The sequence below is a fragment of the Symphalangus syndactylus genome, chromosome 5 (genome assembly GCF_028878055.3).
Source record: "Symphalangus syndactylus isolate Jambi chromosome 5, NHGRI_mSymSyn1-v2.1_pri, whole genome shotgun sequence".
Lineage (NCBI taxonomy): Eukaryota > Metazoa > Chordata > Mammalia > Primates > Hylobatidae > Symphalangus > Symphalangus syndactylus.
This window is the reverse complement of record NC_072427.2, coordinates 12,369,628-12,385,677: the sequence shown is the minus strand read 5'-3', so window position 1 is coordinate 12,385,677 and position 16,050 is coordinate 12,369,628. Positions and strand designations below refer to the sequence as shown.

The 16,050-nt window shown below is 42.8% G+C and overlaps 1 long non-coding RNA gene across 1 annotated transcript in view; it reads right to left on the bottom strand.

The window, feature by feature from the left end:
• The window catches only part of LOC134736764 (uncharacterized), a 210,321-nt gene that overhangs the window by 179,038 nt on the left and 15,233 nt on the right, over positions 1–16,050 (bottom strand). Inside the window, exon 2 of the long non-coding RNA XR_010120999.1 lies at positions 7,151–8,234. This is a non-coding gene — a long non-coding RNA (uncharacterized lncRNA). The remainder of the gene's footprint in view (positions 1–7,150; positions 8,235–16,050) is intronic.

The following is a 16,050-nucleotide window of genomic DNA, read 5'->3' as shown; positions in this document are numbered from 1 at the left end:
TGGGAAAGCAATGGCTAATGTTCACTGAGTACTAGATTGTATGGCAGGTACTACATTAAAGGCTCTGCTTTCCATTGTATTTCAATCTATCTACAAATTCTGCAACATATATAGTATGTATTTTAATATCTGTAATATATTATAACCTTTTAATGAATGATAAATTTATTCATAGGGTTAACTAATTTGGTGAATATTACCTAGGCTAGTAAACAGAGCCAGAATTTGAATTAAGAATAGTCAGATCCCAAAACTCATGCCCATCCAATGACAGAACGTTGACTCTAGTCTAGAATTTAGATGGGCTGATGCAGCTACAGAGAAATAGAAAATGCAAACCTGCCTTGATGAAGGTTGATTGGTTAATTCTCTTCATCAAATCTAGCATACAAAACAAATTAAAAACAGAAAAAGTGTATGATCGTGTATCTTCCCGGAGAACCAGCAGAAGAGAACAATGTTAATTATACATAATGGTTTTGAATACAGGTCCCTGAATTTCAATGCCCACACTGTGCCTTAGTTTTTCCAACCATAAAATGAATTTAATGTAACCACTCCCCTTTCAAGGCTGTAAAAATTACACATAGAGGTGACACACTACAAAATCCAAAAGGCATCATCATATTGTGATCTCTGTATATGGCACCCCTGAAGTGGTACACACAGAAGCCCTGTATATTAATATTTCCTACAGAGAATCTAGTAGCATAGCTGCTCACAGCAGGTGCTATGGTCTCTAGTGTGCTGCCTGGGACATGAAAAGCGCTCATTATGTATTTTTTGAATAAAAGAATGAATAAATAGGGTATGTTACTTATGCAATTAGTAGACAAGTTTTGATAAAGTAGAAGAAGGTATGTCAAAAATAAGAACGGTGAGAATTAGCTTGTACTGAATCTTGGCTGCAAACTAAATATCTTAGGTTTTATTTTCTAATTAATGGGGAGCCAGCAAATATCTCTGAACAAGGGAGTGACATCCTCAAGGCAATTTTAAAGTTGATTAAGGGGAAGTAATTAATAGAATGGGGTGAAAAAGGAGACCAGTGATAACAGAGCATAAATATCCCAGACATGAGCCAGACGGCATCTGATGGGCTGGGAAGAAGGGATTAGTATGAAGACTGGACAATACGTGCGTAAGCAGGCATCTCTGAGGCAACCAGGATAAATTATCTTCTAAATGCACATCAAGAACGCTGGGGTTTGGCCCCAGTTCTGCCCTTGATGCGTTTTGTGTTTTCAGTAAATGAGGGAAACAAGACCTCCTTAGGGACTCCACTCTCTTACAGCCAAAATGATGTCACTGGTTCTGCTGCTCACTGAAATCACTCTGGCTGGAGCATCCCATCTGTGCAATTCAGAACAAGCTTGGGTGGACATAGAATGTGTTGTGAACCCGCCTGCAGGCTGTTCCACACGCCTGTCTCTCTGTGGACCCTGCATGGGAAGCCAAATGGGAAGATTACTTCATTATCTTGTTTTCCAGGGAATCTTGTTTGTCTGCTTTCGCTTACTTATTTAAGGATGGTTAGGTGTGAGAGGGAGATAACTGTAGCCAACAGTTTTCACTGTAGCCAACAGTTTTAACTCTGCGCTTTTGTCTCCATCAGTTCAGGGTGAGGTGGAGCAATCTGCCCATTCTGGTTTCATTCTCTTTCCCCCATTCCTCCTCCTAATGCAACTAGAGAGACCATAGCAAACACACATGCACACACTTAACCACATGATCACTCACATTCACACTCAAAAGCTCACACATATTCTCATTCAAACACTCATGCAATTCACATTCGTACACCCTTAGGCATGCATACACAAACACATATGCACATGCATGTTTATACACTCACGCACACACTTATACTCACATGCTTACTCATGCACACATACATTGACTCACTCCAATACACACAGAAACACATATTTCTTCATGCGTACACATGCATGCATGCACACTCACCCACCCTGATGCACTCACACACACAATCACACATACACATGCTTACACACACACACTCTCATTTCCATGTACAAATACTCTGGAACATACACACTTGCACACAGACTCCTTATATGGAAAGTGGGCCTGAGGAGTTTGGAATTTTCCAGCAGAGGATTGTTGAGCATGCCTGTTGCTCTGACCTAGGGCCATTGCAGACCAAATAATCAGCTCTACTGTTGCCCCTCGGCTCCAGCAGACTGGAAGCAACATCACATTGATGGAAGTAAGGTTCAGAAATCTGAAAATAACTCTATCAGGTTGCAGTTTAGGATTGAATGTGGTAGCCAATCCAGTGGCGAGGAATGTCCAAACCAAAGCTCCTTTTCTAATTCTCTACTCAAGTCTTCATTTGCACAAGCACCAGACTCCCAAGGGGACACACTGCCAGGAAAGCGATTAAAACCAGCCTCTATCTAATTAAAGAATAACTGCCCTACCTTTCTTCCCAAATATGTTTGCAAATTTCTTGTAATTAAATTTCTCCCTCAAGGAAAGACTGCTGGGTTGCTCCTGGGAGAGAAAATCAGTGGCATGTGGCCAGCAACTTCCAGACCATTCTGCTCTGATGCGGCCTGAGATCCCTGCTGCTCAGGCAGGTGAAGGCGTAGTAATGTGGTTGCAGTGTTCCATGTCCCTTACCTTCCCATCTGATTTAGTCTGGGTCTTTGTTGCCACCCAAATCTCATGTCAAATTGTAATCCCCAGTGTTGGAGGTGGGGCCTGGTGGGAGGTAATTGGATCATGGAGGTGGATTTCTCATGAATGGTTTAGCACCATCGCTTGGTGCTATTCTTACAATAGTGAGTGAGTTCTCGTGAGATCTGGTTTTTTAAAGTATGTGGCACCTCCCCCCACATTCTCTTGCTCCTGCTCCTGCCATGTAAGGCATCTGCTCCCCCTTTGCCTTCTGCTATAATTGCAAGCTTCCTGAGACCTCCCCAGAAGCAAATGCCAGCACTATTGCTTCCTGTACAACCTGCAGAACTACAAGCCAGTCAAACCTCTTTTCTCTATAAATTACTCAGTCCCAGATATTTATTTATAGCAATGTAATAATGGACTAATACACTATCTCTCAGGAAGCAAAATGCACTTTGTCCCAAGGATCCTCTAGCAGAAATGCCAGACGAGACCATGTGGTGATGTGGAAATGAATTTGGAATCAGGAGGTCTGTCTTGGAGGCCAGCTCTCTCATTCACATTTTTGCTTGTTGCTATTATATTTATGCATTTATTTATGGCTGTCCTCAGTTCCCAAAGAATCTAAAGTTTCTGTATACAGACAAGTTAATTAGAAGAAAAATTAGCTCAAAGAAAAGAGAAAGCAAATATACCATGCATGAAGGCTCACAGAGTTGCAAGAATTGCCCTCTATTGGTTGTTCTGGTCTTCCTGGAAGCCTAGAGGAAAAGGAGAGCTTGAGGAGCCCCACGACCCATAATCATTAGAGACAGGACCCTGACTCTGAAGAACAGATGATTTCTTGTAGGATTTTTTTCTGTGCACAAATTCTTTTTTTTTTGAGATGGAGTCTCGCTCTGTCGCCCAGGCTGGAGTGCAGTGGCGCAATCTCGGCTCACTGCAAGCTCTGCCTCCTGGGTTCACGCCATTCTCCTGCCTCAGCCTCTCCGAGTAGCTGGGACTACAGGGTCCGGCTAATTTTTTTGTATTTTTAGTAGAGATGGGGTTTCATCGTGGTCTCGATCTGCTGACCTCGTGATCCGCCCGCCTCGGCCTCCCAAAGTGCTGGGATTACAAGCGTGAGCCACCGCGCCCGGCCTCTGTGCACAAATTCTTAAAAGATCTCACATGAAGTATATACTAGGGGGTACTGATAAACATACTGGACAAATCTCTCAACATTGATTTTTATGCCATTCATTACTATGCCTGTTGGGACAAACACTTGGATGTTTTATTTTGCTTTTTTGTCAAATGAGGCTTAAAAGCACCACACCCAGGTTAGTTGTAAATATTAAATGAGATCATACCTAAGATAGTACTTTATCAATAATAAATGTAGAGACACAATTACAAGTGTAAAGTGTGAGCATCAATTCATATTGTGTGAGCCACATGAAGTCGGGGGAGGGATGCTGAGTTTCTGGGCTTTGATCCTTATTCTGGCAGGCAGCCTGCCTTTCTGTCAGGACACAGTCCCTTTGGGTGGCCTAGGCTTTCTGGACAAGGAGAGGCAGGTCTTTGGAAGGAAGAGCCAACTCCTCAACAGCTAAGCTCCTGTGGCTTTGCCTCGTGAGACTGGTCTCCATTCCAAATAGGATGTTGTTGGAGCTCTTTTGCAAACCAGTCAGCCTGCGTAGCTAGCTAAGAAAGTCGTCACTTAATGTCATCTATCAGTTCTTGGAAGCCACAGCATTAAGCAAAATGATGTGTAACAAAACCAGTTTTATCCTAGGCTAATTGAGATAAACAAGAGTTAAGTTTCTACAGCGTATTTCCGGTCACAGAAACATCCCCAAACTTCTAAATAAAGACCAAAACCCTTATAATATTCAACATTGAAATACATGCAAGCTATACATACATTGACAGAAGATTAATAAACACAAGGATGGTGATTGATTACCCACTTATCCCAGTTCAGGGTCTCAGGTGGCTGGAGTCTATCCCTGCAGCTCAGGGCTCAAGGTGGAAGCCAGCCCTGGCCAGGACACCATCTCATCCCAGGGCGGGCTCACACCCACACCCACACTCCCTCACACTGGGACCATTTAGATTAACCTAACATGCACATCTTTGAAATGTGGGAGGAAACCAAAGTACCCAGGAAAAACCCAGGCAGAAATGGGAAGAACTTGCAAACGCAGATGGTAGCCCTGGCCAGGAATTGATATTTTTTATCTTTTTTCTCATCAATGTTATAAAAAGACGTTGAATGAAAAGATGTTATTTGAGGACCTGCTGAAGTTTTATTAGAATTAACAGCAATGTATTTCTAGATGCTTAGAAAAGAATGAGCGTGACCTGAGCATGGCTTCTCGCAGCTGGAAGCTTCTCCGGTACACGGTACACCCTCCGGCTCCTTTGGTTTTCGGTGACCTGTTCCTTAGCTCAGTAATCAACCACAAAGCTTTCACCCACAGCAAATTGCTCAGCTCTGACACCACACCCTTCAGGGAGGGCTCCAGCCAGGTTCTAAACCAAGTTCAGCTGGTAATTTCACTACAAATTGCTGCAAGTGTTGAACCTCCTGGGGCCTGATTTAATAGCTCCCCCTCCCCACCCCCTCCTCCTGGGCTAGTCAGAATCCGCCTTGATCGACAGCTGGAAAGGGGGGTTGGAAGGCTCTGGGCTATGCGGTGGGTGTTTTTTTTTTTTTCTAAAGTTCATATTTGTTATTTGGAAATCTGTGATTCATGCTCATAAACGGGTGTGTGTGTGCAAGGGAGAGACAGGCATTGAATGGCTTCGATTTTACTTTCAGGGCTGGAAGACGCCGGCAAGCACCGTTCGCCACTTTTTTTTTTTAAGACAGAGTCTCGCTCTGTCGCCTGGGCTGGAGTTCAGTGGAGCAATCTCGGTTCACTGCAAGCTCCGCCTCCCAGGTTCACGCCATTCTCCTGCCTCAGTCTCCCTAGTAGCTGGGACTACAGGTGCCCGCCACCACGCCCAGCTAATTTTTTGTATTTTTAGTAGAGACGGGGTTTCACCGTGTTAACCAGGATGGACTCAATCTCCTGACCTCATGATCCGCCCACCGTGGCCTCCCAAAGTGCTGGGATTACAGGCGTGAGCCACCGCGCCCAGCCCTCGCCACTGTCAAAGTAAGAGACTTCTGCAGCCTTTCTGAGTGGAGTCCAGGTGACTCCTGAGGCTGCACACTGGTTGGCCCTTTCAAGATTTACAGAGCCCTTTCGTAGGCATTATCTAGAGCTTTGTCTGAGAAACCAAAGTTAGCACTTGGACTGTCTTTGCCTTGAGTTTTAAGTCGCAAAACAGGGTCATGTACTAAGTTGGTACAAAAGTAATTGCGATTTTGGCACTAAAAGTAATGGCAAAAACCGCAATTACTTTTGCACCAACCTAATAAATACCGGCTCTGAAAAGCCGACTCCCGGTTCTGAAACAGCAGCGCAGAGCCTGCCCCTGGCCAGGACCCCTGTGTAGTGATCCACAAGAACTAATGAAACACAGAGAGACAGTCTCCCTACCCTGATCTGCAATCGGAATGCTCAAGGATTCCATTCCAGAAGGAAATGAGTAACATCCCTGATTTAGGGATTAACGTATTATTAAAATAGCCACCCTAAACAAGCAATGGTTACAATGCGGCTTCAGTGTCAGGGAGAGGCACATGGTGGCCAGGGCTGGGTTCTGCTGACTCAGTGTGTGCTTTTGGCCACCTGTTTCCCCTCCCCTGGGCCTCAGTTTTCTTCTCTGTAATGTGGGAATTTATAACAACCGCCTCACAATGTTGTTATAAAAATGTAATGTGATTCTTTTTTTTAGTTGCTTAATGAAGAGTCTGGACCGTGGAGGCACTCAATAAATGACAATGCTTTATTAACCATCCCCGACGCTTATGTATTTTCCAAACAGCATCTCAAATACTTTTATTTTTTTGTTTTCTACTAATTGCCTTCAACACAGCTCTTTTTAAAAATCACTCTTTGCAATGATGCAATGCCATATGGGTCACATCCTATGGCATCTATTTACCTCCGGGTATTGGAACAGTGTTTTTACAGTATGCCAGGCTTAGCTCCTCCCATTTAAAGCCACAGTCTCCTACCCTCCCCTGCCTATCTGGCTGGCCTATCCTTCAGTGAGGAGGAGACATGGTCTGCTAGTTCCCTTTGCTTCCCCTCTCTCTTCAGGGTCTAGAAGCTCTGAGAGAGGAGAAATATTTTCCCAAAAATTTCTTCCAACAGTGCTGGCATCAAAGCAGGCCTGCAATTTTCCACAGCTACACAGCACCTGGCCAGGGGAGACTTAATTCCCCATTGTTTCAAACACCCCCAATCTTTAATCTTCACTTGGCTTAAGGTGGAGAAATCTTATTTTTTCCCACGTAAACCACACTAGACCCTCGATATCCAAATATTTTGGACTCCAGAGATTCCCTCCTGTGCCTGTCCTCCCCATAGCCTGCATTATAGACTGTTGTCTGAGAAGAGGTTACCTGGGAGGACTGGATTCAACTGGCCTCCACCAGGAGTTTGTGGTCCACTTTGGAGGGCTCTTTGGAGGTTCCTTCTAGGTCCATAGAGCAGAAGTTCTCAAACTGCGGCATGCATCACTGGTTGCCATGTCCAACGTTTCTGATGCAGTAAGTCTAGGCTAGAGTTCAAGATTTTGCATTTCTGACAATTTCTCAGGTGAGGTTGATGCTGATGCTCCCAGGACTCACTCTGAGAACCGCTGCGCCAGAGAAATGTCAATTTCTTCGCAGTTCTTTTTGGCCTCACTTTTGGGCATGAGGAAAATTCCCACCCAGCATCCTTTTAGATTGACAATGCTGCATGGCCAATAGTTTTAGTCCAGTTTTATAAATGAGGACATTGAATTTTGAAGAGATTAAGTGATTTGTCCAGAGTTGCAAACTAATAAGTGAGACTCAGATTTGCCTGACTCCAAACCCCTGACCCTTATAGTCTATTGTGTATTTTCATGGACAGAGAGGGATTCCAGCAGGAGGCAAAGTAGTATTCACTTCTGCGGGCAGAGGAGACCTGAGCCCGGTTAATCAAAATCCTTCCCCAGACTCTGTGCCCATCCACAATTGATTGATCAGGGGTCACACCTGACCTGGGGAAACTCCAGTTTCTTCCTCATCAATTTTGTAGACTGGGTTGGAAAGAGAAATCTCTTTCATCCCTGGACTGGAACATGTAAAATTCAGGAGCTCTTGGCCATCCTTTTCTGTCCTGTAGACCTATGTACAGAGTACTGATCTGCAGCTGAAGAGGCACGAACCCACACTCTGGGGAAAAAGGCCCCAATCCGTGCAGGGCTCCCCCATGCTCCAATCCTGGTTCCAGTCCATACATCCGTGGCCTTTCTGCTCTTGGGTTCCATGAAATGGCCTAATGACCTTCTAATAACCTTCCCTTACTTCTAACTCCTTTTAGCTTTCCCACAGCTTCTTTGAAGTAGTTCTCCTATTAACCCGCAGCCTGTAGCTTCTTTACTCACACAGTGTATATTGTGCTCATATTCCACACATCTTTATAGTTTGGCGTTCTGTTTGAAAGATCCATAATATCCTAGAAAAATTATAATGACTGCTTTATTCGTTATTTTTGGCAGAAAAGAACATGGTAGCCAGATTTATTTTTATTTATTTTGGGTTTCCCATCCTTGGAAGAGGTGATGAGCATGTTGTAAATGTGTATGTGGGAGAGGAGGGCGCCGGTTCGCCAGTGTTGTGCACTCAGCCGTAGACCACACTTAGAGCTGTGCCTAGGCAGAGCCTGACTGTGCCTGCTGCCAAGTCCCTTGAGTCCTGGTCTGCCAGATAATGCTCTCAGGTGTGCCCTAAAAGTCTGGGAACATGACATTCTCTCCTCTAAAATCCTCCCTGCATTTGAAAGCTCTGAGCAGCACAAGTGTCTGTTTCCCTATACTCCCAAAGTAAATTCCTTCCCACAAAAAACCAAAATAACACCATCAATCAACTGGGCTGCTTGTTCTTTTTTAAAAGCTCATGACCAAGTTGGTGGGATTAGCACTGTGTTATTGCCCCATTCAGAGCCACCCACAGAGTCTTCCTTAGGCCCCCTGGCTGCTCAGGAAGCCATGACTCAGCTGGGGAAGCCAATTGAGTGGCGAGGTCTTTTAAGGGTAATTTAGCTGAATGTAGAAGCACTGATTTATTCTTTTTCCTCCCCCAGATAATGAACACTGTGCCTAAGTGCTCCTGAGCTAGTGACAGAACTGTGAGTATCCTGTGCCTTCTCTACCCTTGCCTCCCATACTGCGTCCTGAAACACACCTGTACATAGCTGATGAACACTGTTTTCAGAGGTCCCCATTTCCCTCTTCCTGATTCCCCTCTAGGCTTGCTCCAGTATCCTGTGAGAACCACCAGTACCAGATGGAGCCTGAATAGTCACAGGTCAAGTGTAGACTGGAAGAAGGGAATGAGCTGGAATAATAACTGCCTAGCACAGAGCAGGAGATATGATGTAATCCATCATGAGTTGCTGGGCACGTGTGTGTGTGTGTGTGTTTGTGTGTGTGTGTGTGCGAGAGAGAGAGAGAGAGACAAATGGTGAAGTCAAGCAGATGAAGGTGTGGCAGGGCCACCACATATAACTATGCAGGCCCTATCCTACACAACTCCAGGAGGCACCATCCACATCAACTATGGTATAAATGACACCCTCCAGGCTATACCATGGGCCATCTTTATCCAGCTTCTCCTTATCTACTTTGATTAAATTTATTCTTATGTCCCTGGTAAGAAAATGAAAGAAAATATTTTAAAAAATGATTCACCACGGTAAGACTTTCCATTTTATGATAAGCCAACCAGAAATTAAGCATAGATGAGCCAACCATACTGAGAGAGTCAGTGGTGTGCTGGAGCTCATCTTGCGAGAGCCAATTCTTAGTATCTTTACCCATCCATGTGTTCAGTGCTTTCATGCTGGTAACTTGAAATCGGCCATGGTGGGTTCTACACCACAGAAATTGGCCTCCCACTTATCCTCTGTAAGAGCCAATTGTTTAGCCTTTACCCAGCACACTGTTGGGCATTAGCCACCTCTTGCCCTAAGTTTCCAATTTCTGTCAGGGACTAGGGTTACTTTAAAATATCTTTATTTTCATAATTGCTCTCCTGAAATGAATCTTTGCTTTGTATACCCCATAAAAGCTCCCCTTGTCATACCGTGGACTCACCTGGGACCCAGTACTATGGCAACTCTGATCCATAAGTCAAACACATGAACTCTCTGTCCACCTTAAGCACATAATCAAGTGACATTTGGCAGATAGACAGTATTCTAGAAATGCTTGCAGGGGGTTGGCTATCTCCTAATCCTTCAAGCTTTATAATTGACTAAAACTTTGTAAACCTGAAAAAGTTTACCCATAAAGACCAGTTTAACTTTTCTAAAATTCTCCAACTCTATGAAAGTAAAAGTATGTTACCTGTGTTTTGGAATAACTAAAAAGTGACCGATTCTGGTAATATTTGATCCACATTAGCTCTAACAGTATACCTTGCTGTTTTTAATTCTTAAACTAATACCTCTTTCTATTTAGTATGTAAGCATTTTCCCTGGAGTCATCCATAGAAGGAGGCTCTTATCTTTGCTGCTGGATTTAGATATTTTGTTTTTTTTCTTCAGTTTATTGTCAATGTGGTAAGCCATAATTGTACTAGTAATAAGCATTTACATGACAATTTGCAAATATTAATGAGTAAATCTAGACGACCTGCCTTTAAGATGCTTAAAAAGAAAAGAAGGAAGCAGTTTAAAATGTCTCTTAATATCATAACCCTAAGTTCTTTACCAAGAATTGGGGGGGGGGGAAGGCATTTCCAATGATCTGTACCAAATTCACTCATCAGTTGGTCATGAACATGTATAGTTTCCCAGAATAAAGAGGAAAATTCTCAGAGCAATATATTATGTCAAACTTTTCTTCCCCTCTTACAAGCATGTATTAAGTCAGATTATAAAATATTTAAAGTGGTTAATATGATTCAGAAATTGAAAACATGTTTCTCCATGAGAAAATAAATTGTCATGTAATTTGTTGAGTGTACTATTTGCCAGACACTGTGCTGTGCTGCAATCCACATGCATTCCCTCATTTGTTTTTTTTTTTTTTTTTTTTTTTGAGACAGAGTCTCACTCTGTCGCCCAGGCTGGAGTGCAGTGGTGCAATCTCGGCTCACTGCAAGCTCCGCCTCCTGGGTTCACGTCCTTCTTCTGCCTCAGCCTCTCCGAGTAGCTGGGACTACAGGCGCCGGCCACCACGCCCGGGTAATTTTTTTTTTGTATTTTTAGTAGAGACGGGGTTTCACCGTGGTCTCGATCTCCTGACCTCGTGATCTGCCTGCCTCGGCCTCCCAAAGTGCTGGGATTACAAGCGTGAGCCACCACGCCCGGCCCCTCATTTGGTTCTTACAGAAACGTTGTGAGGGCAGTAGTGCCTCCTGCACAGATGAGGGATTTGAGTCTCCAGGAGGTCAGCTAGCTACTTCCCAAATGTCCCGCAGTGAATCAGTGTCCTTCTTCTTTAGTATTCATGCAAGTTCCATAATACATATTTATGTCATATATATTAATCATACCATGGCCCCATGTAATTGTAAAATTATATATGGCAATAGATTAATATAATCCCAAGGAAGAAGATGAACAGAAAAAAATATTCTTTTTAATATCAAAAGCAGAACAAATTTTGGTCTTTGGGGAGTACTGAATTTTTCACTTGAAAAACCAGAAAAAAAATCCAATTTTTTTCTAGTTTGTGAACTTCTATTGGATGCTTTTCCTAGCAGTTGTCTTCAAGAATGGGCAAGAAAATAACAAGTCGAGCGTACACCATCACTCAAACTCTATAGGAACTCCTTGGGAAAGAGTCACGTTGTCTGGGGGAGGGCAGGTGCTTACTAAAGAAAAAAAAAAAACTTTCTTCATGAAACAGTAATAATTGGGATTCTTAAAGTGTCTGGAAATATAACAAACACTGCAATCAATGAAGATGTGTTTGGATTCAACTGTCAAACTTCCTGAAGATGAAAAAAATGGTATGTCTTCAGTAATAACAATATCTGAATCATACAGTGTACATCTGGCAGACATTCTTTCCCAAATGACCCAGTTAATCCAAGTGCATCTCTTCTTACAAGTACAAAGCAAAACCAAGTAAAAAGCCTATTAGGAAAAGAGAATAATTTTGCTGTCAGAAAATTCATACTGCTGCAAATCTCTTGGATTCAAGGCACAAAGTAATGAGAGTGAGCCTCCACTTCTACCACCTTTGAAGGGACTATGAACAGGCAGGACTTCTCAGGATCTGATGCTGTGAAAGTTACTTTCAAAGGTTAACAACTGTTAGACACTTCTAAGGGATCTACCCAGGAAAGCAGCTGGCCGAGGATAGCAGAGATTTTACCTAATATTGTCTTGGGTTCCTTTTCTAGTTTTTTTGTTTTTTTTTTTTTGAGATGGAGTCTGTCTCCCAGGCTGGAGTGCAGTGGCGCGATCTTGGCTCACTGCAAGCTCCACCTCCCGGCTTTTACGCCATTCTCCTGCCTCAGTCTCCCGAGTAGCTGGGACTACAGGCGTGCACCACCTACGCCCGGCTAATTTTTTTTGTATTTTTAGTAGAGATGGGGTTTCACTGTGTTAGCCAGGATGGTCTTGAACTCCTGACCTTGTGATCCGCCCGCCTTGGCCTCCCAAAGTGCTGGGATTACAGGCATGAGCCACCGCGCCCGGCCTCCTTTTATAGTTTACTTCAGAGACCTCTGGTTTCTGTTTCATGCAAAAATTTTATTTGTGTTTTGAAAGTGCAAAATTAAGAAATAAGTATGGGGAAGACTAGGTAATTAAAGGTTGGAGTAAGACAGACTCTTTCAGCCTATCTAGATGTAGCGCCTCTATTTGAACATAAGGAGACCAAGAGTTCTTAGCTTTGGGGATGGGCCCAGGTCACAGAACCCGTTGGTATAGAACTTGATTCCAGGTGTCTCCCCTCACAGAAAGCTTCTGTGTACCTTGCCTCTATCAAATAAAACACTGTACATCAGAAATCGATAAAAATTGCAAAGATGCATCAAACAAGAACTTTGATAGCAATAGCTAAAAAATCAAGCTGATTAGGCAAAGGTAGCTTAAGTTTATATGCTTTTCCTTCTTTTTTAAACTTTATTTTGTTACTCAAAGGTGTTTTAGGTCAGAGTTCAGAGTACTTTACTGTTACTTAAACTACGATGCCCCAGACATATTCTCTGATTCGGTTTGTTTGTTTGTTTTTGTTTTTTGTCTTTTTGAGACAGAGTCTCACTTTGTCGCTCAGGCTGGAGTGCAATGGCGTGGTCTCGGCTCATGGCAACCTTTGCCTCCTGGGTTCAAGCGATTCTCCTGCCTCAGCCTCCTGAGTAGCTGGGATTACAGACACGTGCCACCATGCCTGGCTAATTATGTTTTTAGTAGAGACAGGTTTTGCCATATTGGCCAGGCTGGTCTTGAACTCCTGACCTCAGGTGATCCACCCACCTTGGCCTCCCAAAGTGCTGGGATTACAGGCGTGAGCCCCTGTGCCCAGCCTCTACAATTCAGTTTTGATTCTCAGAACCTGACTGAGGCTTCCGGTGTAACAAACATGAAATCTAATGAAAAGTTAGTTCACTTGGAAAACCTATACTTCAATAAACAACAATATATTGAAACATAGTTATACTTCTAAATTCCATATGCCCAATATTAGTAAAGGAACCAAATTTTACAACTTCTATGTTTCTAACTAGAAAACACAATAGTTTTTACCATTTCATCATGTTTTCCACACTTCTCAAGATTGAAAATACAGATTTTCTTTGCCCTCATCACTTGAACATTTCTGTATGTTTTAGGTGCTTAGTGGAAAGTGTTGAGGTATATCTTTATAGTGGAAAACACAGCACTGTGAATATGTGGCACACCTTTACAGCTAATTTGTCCTGCTAGACATTTAAACCAAGAAGTTCTATAAAATTTGGTCATATAAAGGAATCCTGGCCAAAAAAAAAAGTGCAGGTGAATTTATTATTACAGATACAGTGAAGCCAAGATAGTTATGTAGCTTAAAGAGAATGCCTCCATCCTAAGGGCACAAAAGCAATGAACACAGCAGTGCATTTTTCCCCATATACCGTTTACCAAATGTCCATTAAAATGCGTGCTGAATGCCATAAGTCCATTCCATTCTTGCACTGTAATTAACAATTTATCCAGTTATTTTTCAACAACAAACTTCTTTATAAAGGTCCAATACAGACAGCTGGGATTATTGAAAGCAAGTTCTGACAATTCCATATTCTTATCTTATGCTGCATAAATGCAGCTCATCAAAATCCTCAACAGAAGCATGTTTTCCCTTAAGGTAAGAATCCGGAGCTGGCAGCCCAGAGAAAAATCCTGAACTTCATTGGCCTCAAAGGTCCTGTGTTCATTCCACATATCCTGAATTTTAATGCTGTCACATTAACTCTGCCTCAGCCCTCTGAGTATAGGACTGCTTTTTAAAATAACACCAACTTTGCCAATAGAAAGAAGACTGCAGTCAGTGCCCAACACCCCAGAAACCTTATTATGTAGGTGCCCTAATGCTGCAAAGTACAAAACAATGCATTGCCACACAGATGAAAAATTGCTGCCATTTGAACCATGCTTTAGGAGTTTACGGGGCAGTTTTACATTAGTTAGGTGCTTTAATGCTCATCTCTCCCTCTACACAGCCTCAGCTGAGCCTTGGTGCTGGGCCATTCCCCTAGGGTCTGGCTGGAACCTCTTTGCCTCAATGCTTCTCAAGGTCTACCTGGTCACCCTGCTTGATTCTGATGACAGCTGGATGTTCTTGATTTATTTTACTCTTGGCTTCTGTCTGAGGTGGAGTTCTCCAGGACACAGACACCGAGGTGAACATAGGTGTGAGAAAGGTTTATTGGGGAAGAATACCTGTGAAAAGGATGGAAGCAGGATTGGGCAGGTGGGGCTGTCAGAGTATTGGGCAGGTCTCCACCAGCCTTGAAGCATCTTCAAGCAAAGATTGAAATTTCCTGAGGGGCAGAAATGGAATTGGACAGCCCCTTGCATCATTCTGAGATATCATATAATCTATGTTTCAGACTTAATTAAAACATAAAGTGATATATCTTTTTGATAATGCTACAAGTTACCTTTCCCCACAATAGTTACTTCTTTTGAATCTTTTTCCTCATGTATTCGTTGGGAATCACCTGCAAAGGATCTGGCCCTGGCTATCCCCGCCTTGCTGGGTCATTGACCAGGGACACTCGAGAATAGCAAGGCCTCAGCTGTCAGGTAACTACAACCCTGGTGGCTGAGCAGCTTGGACAGAACCAGGGCAATGCGTCTCCATGTCTACCTCAGCTCCCAGCCTCTGGATCTTTTTAAGAAAGTCACTTTCCACCCAGATTTGATAGGAGCTTGCAAGTACACCTGAAAACGGAGGTGGGCTAGTTAGGCTTAGGTATCTACATCTTTTTAATAAAAAATTAAAGAGTAATAAGGTGAAGTGACATGCCCCAAAACATACAAACTTGTAAGGGACAGAACCAGAATAAAATAAGATAGAGCTGCAGAACTACTTACTACACAGTTTCCTTTATAAAACAGTATTTGCCAACTGTTATCAAGGCTGTTGACAATGTGCCTGGCTCTAGGCTACAAGCATTATATATAGGCATATCATTTAATCTTCACAATCACAGTGAGATAATATCCATAATCTCTATGTCACTGATGAGAAAATGGACTCTTATAGAGTATAAAGGATTTTTCCCCAAGTACATAGCCAGTCGTGAGAGAAGTAACACTTGGACCCAAGTGTGGCCCCAGCACCTATCACCTTTAACAGCATGTTATCCTTCCTCGCCATGGCCATCATAGCTGTGCTTGTGTATTTCAAATGTAAGTGCCCAATTACCTGGATATTGTTTTCAGAGCATGTTCTTTTGGCTTCAGTCAAATGTAACATTTCGAGGGCTAGCAGTTCAGGAAACTTTGTATACTACAAAACACTAAATGAAGGAAAATGGCCACCTTCTATTTTAAGAAAGATAGCTCAGTTAAACACACCTTAAGTTTGCAGCAAAAATCACACATTCACATTTTTCTAGACATGTCAGAGATTTTTAAAGCACAAAGTATTGTGTAGCATGTGAGTATGCCAGTTTCCTAGTACCTGTTATACTGATGCAATAACAAAATATTGTTAGTTATAAGCAAATTGGATTCTCTTCAACTTTTGCAGCCAAGATTGACCTCTTAAGCTAAAGGCTTGGTAGGTCTGAGACTTTAATAAATACTCATCGATGAACGTTCACATTCCTTA